This window comes from Octopus bimaculoides, chromosome 3, assembly GCF_001194135.2.
Source record: "Octopus bimaculoides isolate UCB-OBI-ISO-001 chromosome 3, ASM119413v2, whole genome shotgun sequence".
Taxonomy (NCBI): domain Eukaryota; kingdom Metazoa; phylum Mollusca; class Cephalopoda; order Octopoda; family Octopodidae; genus Octopus; species Octopus bimaculoides.
The window spans coordinates 90,234,723-90,247,104 of NC_068983.1; positions in this window are offsets into that span (position 1 = coordinate 90,234,723).

Here is a 12,382-nt window from a genome sequence, read left to right on the forward strand (position 1 = left end):
TAAAGACACAATTAGCTCTGACTGCCTACTACGTACTCTGGTACTTCATATACTTCTCTTTACTTGTAGTGACTAAGTTATTCTATCTGTCACATGGGATCGGGTGTATCATTGTTACTAATTCCCTACAACAGTTTGTAAGAATTTTGATGTGAATTCACATGTTGAAACAGATTTTGTTGTATCTCAGGAAGACCATTATGCCAATAAGAAACACACAAACACTGGTTATATTTCAATTATTATTAATCAATTAGTTAACCATTTAACCAATTACTAATCAATTGCTTAATTGACCAAGGAATTGATCAAACGATTAGCTTTTAACTAATCAATGGTTAACTAATTGACTACTAATAATAATACTTTCTACCTGTGAACAAGGAGGCCAGTTGATTATATTGACCCCAGTACTCAACTGGTATATATGCTATTGACCCAAAAAGGATGAAAGACAAAGTCAACCTTGGTGGAATATGAACTGAGGATGTAATGACAAATGAAATGCCGCTAAACATTTTATCTAGAGTGCTAATGATTCTGCCAAATCACCACCTTAATAATTGACTAATTACAATAAAAAAAAAATGAAATAAAACCAGTGTATGTGTTCCCGCCAAGTGTTCCCGCCAAGATACAAGAAAATAAGTGAAGTGACCGAATTTGAATATCTATACATGTGCGTGCGAACACACACACACTAACATGCACACCTACACACAAGCAGTCTATTCACAAAGACAAAAGAACTATAAAAAAATAAATGTTTAATCACTCACATCTTTTACAGAATCTACACCATTCACATATACAGGTATGCACACACATGCACATGTTCTCTCTCACACATTTACAGAACCATGTATGCAAGTGCACACACAAACACACACATGCATGTACATGCACACATACACTTTCTCTCTCTCACATCTCCATAAACATAAATATAGAATCTGAAAATTAGGAGACAGACAGACCCAGAGGAGCAGGGGCTTGTCAATGATGAGGTTGCAAATGAACAAAAGACTCAGATAAACCTAGCTGATTAACTGAATGATTAATCAAACCATCAATTAGTCAATTTGGTTAAATGGTTAATTAGTGAAGTAATAACAGTGCATGTTTATTATTGGCATAATGACTCTCCCAAGATCCAATAAAATATTTGCTAATCTAAGTCAATTTACTCTATCAAGGGGATGTTTTAGACATCTCAATGGTGAAAATAGAAAATAAAAAATAACTATACAGGTGTGGCTGTGTGGTAAGAAGCTTGCTTCCCAGTGACATGGTTCAGGGGTTCAATCCCACTGATGGGCCAACCAAAGCCTTGTGAGTGGATTTGGTAGACAGAAACTGAAAGAAGCCTGTCATATATATGTGTATGTCTTCGTGTCTATTTGTTCCCCTACCCTATCACCTGACAACCAGTGTTGGTGTGTTTAATTAACTTTAACTTAGCAGTTTGGCAAAAGAGGCCAATAGAGTAAGTACCAGGCTTTCAAAAAGAAGTACTGAGGTCAACACACTGGACTAAAAATTCTTTAAGGCAGTGCCCCAGTATAATAATAATAATGATAATAATAATAATAATAATAATAATAATAATTATTATTATTATTATTATTATTATTATTATTATAATTATTATTATTATTATGGCTGGGTTCCAACCCAGTATGGCTGCAGTCTAATGATTGAAACATGTAAATGATAAAAGATACAGGGAGATTTCAAATTAAATAAAACTGTATTTCTGAAACTAAGTATATCAAGATAAAAGAAAAAGGTAAAAAAATACACTTTGTTATATTAAATAATTATTTTGATTCAAGTTTTATTACATCATATTCATTGTTATATTTTGGGATGGTCATTCTTCTTTTTTTTTTTGTCAAATTCATAAAGGCTTATGTTTATTACTTCTTGATTATTACAGTCATATTTTGAAAACAAAAATGTTATGTATTCCACTTGTAATACATTAGCCATTATATTACAAATGGATTACCTAACATTGTTTTTTTTCCAAAATATGACTGTAATAATCAAGAAATAAACAAAAACATATGAATTTAGCAAAAAAAAAAAAAAATCAGAGAGATGTGAAGACAATACCAGGGGAGCTGCAGCACAGGTTGGTGGTTGCTGACTTGGATAAGAGGAAAGTTAAAACGCGTGTGAGAAAGGGAACAGTTGAGGGGAGAAAGGTGTGGAAACTGAAGGAAGAAGAAACAAGAGTAAGGTTTGAGGAGAGAGTTGGGGAGTTGGTAAGCATTCATGCACCAGATTTGTGGAAGTCTTTTAAAGAAGGGGCACTAAAGGTATGTGACAAAGTGTGTGGAAGGACGGAGGGTGGGAGAGATTGAGGAAATACGTGGTGGTGGAACAAGGAGGTGAGGGATGATAGCAAGGCAGGAGGCGCACAAAGCTTTATGTAATAATAGGACTGAGCAAATGAAAGCCAGGTATAATAAAATGAAGAATCAAGCAAAGGGGGCAGATGCGAGATCTATAAGGAAGGCGGTTGAGGAGAGATTGAGGGGGCTGGATGAGAACCCAGATAGGGTGTTTAGGTTTATTAAATCAATGAAAAATGATGGAAGATGTATGAGGGAGAGTGATGGAAGGTTGAATTTTAGTGAGAAGGACAAGGGAAGAGTTTGGAAGGAGCATATGGAGGGAATTATGAATGAGGAAAATTAATGGGATCAGAGGGTGGAAGTTGCTGTGGTGAAGGGGCCAGTGGAGAAAGTTAGTCAGGAAGAAGTAATGGAGGCAATGAAGGAAATGAAAACAGGAATGGCAGCTGGTCCATCAGAAGTAAGTGTAGAAATGACAACTGCAAGCAGAGAGATAGGGATTGTTGTGATGATGGAACTCTGCCAGGGTGTGCTTGATGGAAGAGGAATGCCAGATGATTGGGCACTAAGTGTAGTGGTACAGATCTTCAAGGGGAAGGGGGATGCAATGAGTTGTGGGGCATATAAGGGAGTGAAGTTATTGTAGCATGCAATGAAGATAGTGGAAAGGGTGTTGGAGAGAATTAGGAAAGGGGTGGATGCGGATGAGATGCAATTTGGTTTTATACCAGGAAGGGGGACAATAGATGTAGTGTTTATTGTAAGGAGATTGCAGGAGGAATACCTAGATGATGGGAAGGAGCTGTACATGTGCTTCATTTATCTGGAGAATGCATTTGATAGGGTTCCAAAGAAGGTGATTGAGTGGGCATTGAGGAAGAACTTAGAGCTTCCTTAGAGACTGCTAGAGTTAGGGAGTCTGTCAAAAGCTTTCTCCAAGCTGATGAAAGCCAAGTACAATGGTTTGCTTTTGGTTAGATATTTCTGCAGCTTTCTCACTAGGAAGATGGCATCTGTGGTATTCTTCCTAGGCATGAAACCAAACTGTATCTCATCTAGGTTAATTTTGTTCCTAAGTAGGCTGTAACTTTCATGACCTGGTCCAGCAATTTGATGCCTCTATAATTACTTCTATTTAAGGCATCACCTTTACCCTTATAGAAACTAACTATAATGCTACCACAGTCATTGGGGGTGATATCTTCTGGATAACCTGATTAACTATATGAGTGACTCAGCCAGATAAACAGTGAACAAAACTAATTAAATTAACAAACAAATTAAAAAACAACTTAATGATAAAAGATTTGGATTACTGTACTAATTTTGAGATAAAAACAAGCAACTTTCATGGACTAGTAAAACTTAATAAATCTGAAGGACTCCATAACAGATTAAAGGACTGCTTTACATAGGTCAGGTGAGGTGTAGGGGCATGCATCATTGCAGCACATTACTGCAGTCACCATTTGTTCATATATTTCCAGTCCCACTCAATTCCCATCTCCACAATATGCTCTTTTAACTGTCGTGACCATATGGCATATGGTTGACCAACATGAGTTGTCAACTCATTTAGATCCTCAGTGAAAGGAACATGGTAAACAGAGTCTTACTTAGAAAATCAAGCAATATAGGCAAACAATCTGATCCAAAATCATACAAATAACAGGATGCATTGCAGTTTTTGAGTAGAGTTGTTGGTTAGATACAAAATCTGACTGAGAAGGACAAGGAAGACCAGAGACCTAAATCTTTATCCTCCTGCATATATAGCAGCAGCACCAAACACCCTTGCCCAATGAATCTCCAACTGCACCAGCTTGTCCAAGTCGTTTTAGGACTTCAGACATGCAGCTAATGCCACTCTGAATCTCACTGCCAAGGTAAGTGAAGCAGTCAACAGCTTTGACATTCTCACCCACAACAAAGACAGATGTAAAAATTCTCAAACTGTCTGATTTATAATTATGCCCAACTGCTACAGGGTCAACATCAAACAACTTATTTGATCTTATTTTGAAACCATTTTGCAAATTGATCTCTAGTTTAATCAGACATGACATGGACTTTTTAAATCATGTGCCACAAAGAGTAAATATTGAGATGATCCTCACATGTATTTGATGAGTATCTTATTATATAGACACCACTGCTAGTGTGCTTACACTCTCATGTATATGTATCCATACATATTCCCACACATTTATATACCTAAATACAAATATAGATACTCATATGCACAAATATGTAAACTGATAATATATTTCAATATTTTGATATGTTCGTCCTTCTCATCCTTTTTTATCTGTCCCATGTAAGTTGAAATTTCTCTCTTTTGACCAGGATCTTTCATTGCTTCATTGATTTATTAAGATTATTTTCTGTTTTATTCAAACTGACTTTCAATTCACACACACACGCACACACACATGAGCATATTTCTTTTATAAAATCTTTACTTCAACAACTGATTAAAATAGAAAATTTCTATGACAATGTGATAAATATATTTGCCCTGAAAGATCAAAGAACTGAATTAATTTGTAAATGAGATGTGTAAATAATATTTTTTTGTACATCTTTTTTAAATTTTTAAGTGCATTAAAACAACCATCATGGAAATGTTACAAAACTAATTTGGTTGTCTTAATTAATTTAAAAAATGAATCAGCTCAACCAACGCTTGAAATCTTGCATGCATTCATTTCAACTCTACACATTAATAACTGCATTGTTTCTTTTCAGGTAAACTGACATCTGACTGTTCAAAGAAGACTTCAAAAGTAACTACAGGGTGGTTGCTTGTATTTATTGCACACCCAACCTCAAAAGTCACTGCATGCTACTGAAAACTAACAAGTGATTATACAGACAAGAAGGTAATATTTTGAATGCAGTATAGCCATGGAAACAGCAGGGACTGTTCAGTGGCTGTCTATTGATAACTTTTTCCATCTTATAAGGATAATAATACCCGATCTTTCTGCTATTTTCACACCTATACTGCATTTGAAATATTACCTTTTTGTCTGTATAATACGATACGCATTGATGCTTCTAAAAACAAAATAAAAAATTTGTTTGCATATGTTCTTGTAACAAGTGGTTATATATATGTATGTTCAAATTTACTCATTTGTATTTCCATTAGCCTTTATAAACATTCAGATATTTGTGGTTTCAAACCTAAAATTTATGCACTTTTACATATTCACATCCATATATACATTCACTCACACACATCCAAATATCTATACACACACACACACTAATGTTTTTCTCCTACAGATTGACACATATATGTGCCTATTCCAACATACATGTACCTACACAGTAACTGTAAAATACACGTATAATAATTTTCAAATTTAACACAATATAAATGTTTGAATGTGTACAAATTATAATATTAATACAACTACACACAAATAGAGAAAGTCAGTCATGCACAAAGGAACGTTGTGTTCATAGACTGGATATTTCATAAGAGCTCTTCCCATATGGGTCTTAGAAATTGCATCAATACATACAATGATTAAGATCCACAAGATACCATTGAGCATCAGATCAAATTTATATTCAGGCCCTAAGTAGCTGGTCCCATAGTAATTGAACAGTACTTTTGGAAAATTTTTCCATAGTGATGGTTACATCTTATAATGAGTTTATCAATTATATTTTCCTTACATAACAACATATGGATAGCTTCCACAACAAAATATGAGTGTGTGTTTAAGAATATATGCATGTGTAAATGACTAATTAAATATCTTTTTGCACAAATTTATTTAAATCATCAGAAACAATAAAAAGTTAGCCTTTTTGCTGTAATTGCCAGCACAGCATCCAGCCACTTCATTTATAAAAGGAAATATGGTAGGATACATACTTGTACTAATAAGCATGAATATGGTTTAGTATGAACAGAGCTAATTATCTCATCAAATTCTTTCTGGTTCTTTTTCCTCCCTTTCTTCATGTCATTGACTTGAATGACTAAGATTAGTAGAAACCACCTGCTTTTAAAAGGAGATGAGACTACCTATTGGCAAGATTGTCAAATTTATCAGCATATTGCTCCGAGAGCATAGTTGTGAGAATAAGAATAGGCTGGGCTAAGTTCAGAGAGCTACTACCTCAGTTGACAATAAAGGACCTCTTCCTCAGAGTGAAAGGCAGACTGTATGATGCCTGTGTGTGAACAGCTATGCTGCATGGCAGTGGAACATGGGCTGTGATTGCTGAGCATATGCATAAGCTTGAAAGTAGCAAGAGACCAGTTTATAACAGAAACATGGGCTGTGACTGCCAAGGACATGCACAGGCTTGAAAGAAATGAAGCCAGTATGCTTCGCTGGATGTGCAATGTCAGTGTGATGTACAACAGAGTGTAAGTGTCTTGAAAGGAAAGTTGAGCATCAGATGTGGTATGCAAGAGACAACTGCGCTGGTATAGTCATGTGGTGCTTATGGATAAGGACAGTTGTGTAAAGAAGTGCTGATCTCTAACTGTGAAGGGAACTTGTGGTAGAGGTAGCCCTAGGAAGACATGGAATGAGGTAGTGAAGCATGATCTTTGAATGTTGGGCCTCAAGGAGGCAATGACTTGTGACCAAGACCTATGGCAATATGCTGTGCTTGAGAAGACCTGTCAAGCCAAGTGAAGTTGTAGTCATGGCTGATGCTGGTGTCAAGTAACCGGCATCCATGCTGGTGACATGTAAAAAGCATCATTTGAGTGTTGGACTTCACAGAGGCAATGTGGCTGATGCTGGTATCGTGTAACTAGCATCCATGCTGGTGGCACATAAAAGGCACTTCTTGAGCATTGGGCCTCATGGCAGAAATGATAAATGATTGAGACCCTTGGTGATATGCTGTGCTTGAGAAGACCCATCAAGCCAAATGAAATCATAGTTGTGGCAGATGCTGGTGTCACGCAACTAGCACCTGTGCCGGTGGCATGTAAAAGGACCCATTGCACTCTCGGAGAGGTTGGCATTAGAAAGGGTATCCAGCTATAGAAACTATGCCAAATTAGACTGGAGTCTGGTGCAGTGCCTCAGCTTACCAACCCTGGTCAAACTGTCCAATCCATGCATGGGTAAATAATGATGATGATGATGACGATGATGCTTGTCATTTGCAATGTTCTGATGAATCAATTCCCATATGGGAAAGATTATTTACACAGTGCATAAGACTAAATTAATAATTGCTGATGCAAGATTGTTTAAAATATGAATTGGTGAAACTATTGCAAACAATGTATTAATCCTTTAGCATTCAGACTGGTCCACAAGATAATTTACCTCTAGAAGGTAATACCCTTCGATTATTATTTTTGATTTTATCAGACAGTTTTTTTCAAAACCATTACAAAGGAAACAAACAGATATGTCCAACAAATCATTTCTACATGTGGAAGACCATTATGGCAACAAACTGACACAGCAGAAATCCAAGCTCTTTTTACCATAAACGCTATGTTTGAAGTAAAGCAGGTTCGTAGATTGTGGACCTGCTGGATTTCAGATATAAGTTATGGTGACCCTTATATACCTGGCATATCTTACAAAACCAGGTGTTTGAAGTTAATTCAATTTTACAATGATTCTTCTAATACTGCTGGCAGGAATGAGCCCAATTATGACCCTCAACATAAAGTGCATCAAATAATTGATTTACTCACTGAAAAGTATAAAACTCTATATCAACTGAGAAAAAATCTTAGTATCAATGACATCATGATAAGGTATAAGGGTAGAATATATTTTTGACAATACATGTCAGTTAAACCCACTAAATGGGGTATTAAGATACGAGAAGTCTGTGAATTGGATACAAGTTGTGTTAATTTTGATATCTGCACTGGGAAGAAATATAATGGAAATAGACAAAATGGATTGGGGTATGATGTTGTATGGTCTCTGACTGAGCCCTTTCACCATCAATACCAACATCTGTTTTAACTGTTTTTTTCTTTGGTGGCTTTGGCAGAACATCTTGCCCTTGTAAATACTTTTATATGCAGTACTGTGATGAACAATCGCAAAGGGCTACTCCATGACATTAAAACTACCAACAAAAAAAAACAAAAACGGGACATTCTTCAGTTGCAAAAATGAAAATATGCTAGCCTCCAAGGACTAAAGACAAATTTTATTTTTGCCTACCACAGTCAGATGTTGATGCTGAGGTGAAATCCACTGTAAATGTTTCATACAATAAGCACATGAATTATGTCGATAAATCCAACCTGCACATACTACTGCTCAGTTGGATGTCCTGGAAACAAATGGAAGAGGTAAATTTTTTAAGTTTCAGTCAATTTAACTATTGTAAATTTATATTGTACTAGCAGTATAGCTTGGCGCTGCCCAGAAATAAGCTAGGATTATTAAGTGATCAAGTGCTTTATTTCAAACCAAAATAAGTAACATCGACATCAGATTTGAGCAAAATCCGTTGAAATTGGTTTGGCTGAAAATGGTTTGCTGGCAATTTGATTGAGAAATCCCATAAGGAATCAGTTTATTGGTTATTTCCACTCATTGACTGTTTTTTTTTTTAAGTTGCATTAGAGATCTGCATAGGAGAAGGTTGAGCTGAAGGTTTGCATTGGGGATCTGGATTGGAGTAACTTAGGAAAACTTACCAACAGCCTTAACCAAAAAATAAGGGGCCTGTCCCTTCTAGGTTAACCCTACACCCTAACCCTGACTCTAAAACCATAATTCTAACACCAACCCTAATCCTAACCCTAACTCTAACCCTAATTCTAACCCTAAAACCCTAACCCTAACCTAGTGGAAATCGTGCGGGTGTTAATACCAAACCCTTTTTGTGGTCCGAGAAACGGGTTGGGGTGTGGTGGAAGCCTCGGAAATTTTACCCATTTATATTGTGTAATTCACTGACAAATTGTTACATACCTCTTTGTTTCATTGTTGTTAAATAAATGGATTGTCAATAAACATCTTTCTTCGACGTGAAATATAAACAAAACTCTTTCGCTCCCAAAGTAGTATGTGTGTGTGTGTATGAAAGTGAGAGGGGGGAGAAAGATGAACGATTTAAAATAAATATAATTTAATTGTTGTGTGAGAAAGTATATATAATCTCATTATAAAATATAGTGTCTTTCAAAAACATCTTATATTTGAAACTATATCTCATGTTTAAGAAAAAAAAAGCATTTTACACTTACTCTGTCTTCCTTACCTAACTTTTCTTTCATTAGACGCTTTCTGTCTCCCTCTCCCACTTTTTCTTTACTTTTTTTTGTTAGACGCTGGCAAACAATCTCTATCTCTCCCTCACTCCCCCTCTCACACACACACACATACAACAACACACAATTTCTCTTTCTCCTTCACGCGCATACGCACACTTTCACTTTGCCATGTTAGCAAACTTCAAAATTGATAAAAGTTATGGTTGAAAATCAATTTTTACAGCCATACGTGGATGCCTCTGAGAGAGAAAAAGTTGACGAAATGCAGATAGGGTCATGACGAATGTCCTCCTAAAATTGGAGCGACATGCGTGCTAATTTGTGGACGTGCATAAATTACATTCACTTACACACACACACATCCTGCCTTTTATATATACAGATATGTGAAAAGCCACAAGGTACATCCATCACCAAAGGACTACTGCCTCAGTTGTGTGAGGGCTTTTCTTTCAGAAAGCACAAAAGAGAAAAACTGCTAGAGTATGAAACTGAAACATCATTCATGTGTTTGTTTTGTAAAGTGCCATTGTATAAAGGGTGCTTTGAACAATTCCATGAGAGATAAAAATATATATTCCTTTCATTCAACTAGAAATAATGTATGTAAATAAGAAATATATATTAATTTTCAGTATATTACACACCTGTATTCATATGAACCTCACTTATTAATAAGTTATTTGTATTATTTTGTGAGACACATTCTATTATGTAAATATACTTAATAAAGTGAGTGCATTGCCAAAAGCATACTGACAATCAAAAGAATTTTTTATATTTTATTTTCAATAAAAATGTTTGAATGAAATAAAGAGAAAGAACACAACCCTGTACTAATTATACCTGTATTTTAAGTAATTCAAATTAGTGTACATGGTGGCCAAATTGTTGGAGATTGAGATCTGGTATAATTTTAGTCCCAAAACAAACAAGTAAGGTGCTTACAAGATTCAAATTTAGTGTTTATCCATAAAATATAGGGCTTTTATGTCTGTTAATTAATTTTACTTGCGCATAGAAATCATTGGTATTTAAGTACCCATTGGCAAAATTTCAAATTCGTATTTAACAAAGTTACAAACAAATATTATTGATACCCTTCTTGAACCTAATTAATTCAAAATAATGTAAATATATAAACATTACATTTGACAGAATCTGAATACTAGAGGGTTAAAAGTAATATTGTTAACCCAATTCTTTAATGTTTTTATTATACATACTACGGGTGCTTCATGGATTTTCTATTTAGAAGTGCATTATAAAGTAAATGCTTGTATTATATATCCCAACCTACCTATTATATATAAATATATACACACACATATAGAATATATATGCACTGGTAAACATTAGATGCGACCAAAAGTAAAGGCTCAGTAGTACATTCCACACCCTACTCATGTATCTAGTGTGGTTAGATCAGAAGCATCAAACTACAGGATAGGTTAGTGTGTGGAATACAAGCAATATAAAAGTTTTAATAGAGAAAGCATATTTAGTATTTAAAGCTTTATAAAACACCTGTTTTGGTACATCAACTTAGAGGATTACACCACTGATCAGTGAAATTATAATAGAATATCAATTCACATCTAATGTATATATAATATACATATATATATAATACATAACAACAGCCAGCTATTGCCAGTAAAGGTTTTGGATGCCAACTCTGTGCAAGACATTGTAGATCTTTGGTTGGGCTAAAAAGTCACATTCGATCACAGCACCATTAAGTTAAGCTTTGTGCAATGGCCATACTCGATAACGAGGGGGCAGCCATCATATTGTTTTCTTTTCCGTTTGTTTTCCTGTCTTGTTTTCTGTCCGCCACTACATTGCTCCATGGTACAGTTTAATTTGTGTATACAAATTTAATTTATGATCCATGGGAAGAGCCATTTTAACGATGCGTCCTGCCCTACTCTTCGAAACATCTGTGTTAGAATGGGGGTAGCTGATGAAGGAAAATGTTCTCTATGTGGCTTGTGTGTGTTCTGTACTCTGGTTACTATTATTTTTTTGTCTACGTTTTGTTTGCAATGTCTTGTACCCAGATATGCACCTATATATACAGGTAGATGTAAGTATGCACATACCTGTACGTATATATGCATATACTCATTTATTATTTGTTATACATGATTGAACGCCTGCGTCATTCCCTGTAAGTAGTTTTGAACTTTTTATTTTCTGACGCGACTCTATCTATCTCTATAACTTTTTCCCCCTCTCGTTCTTTCTTCTGTTACTACATATCTCTCTCTTTACCCCTCTCGTTATTCCTTCTGTTACTACTATATCTCTCTCTTTCTTCCTTCTGTTACTACTATATTTCTCTCTTCCTCTCTTTCTCTCGTTGCTCACCTATTTTCTACTTCCTCCCCTTGTTTCTCCCTCTACCACTCTCTCTTCCTTACCCCACGTGGTCACATGTATCCAGTTACTAATTCTTTTCTTCCTTGGCTTTCGCCAAGCAAACATACGAACTTACTTCATCCCACTTCCAGTTCGTTGCTTCACAGCGTTCCACATACACATAATTTTTCACGTCTGGCCGTATAGCCTTTTCCGTTTGTTTTCCTGTCTTGTTTTCTGTCTGCCACTACATTGCTCCATGGTACAGTTTAATTTGTGTATACAAATTTAATTTATGATCCATGGGAAGAGCCATTTTAACGATGCGTCCTGCCCTACTCTTCGAAACGCCTGTGTTAGAATGGGGGTAGCTGATGAAGGAAAATGTTCTCTATGTGGCCTGTGTGTGTTCTGT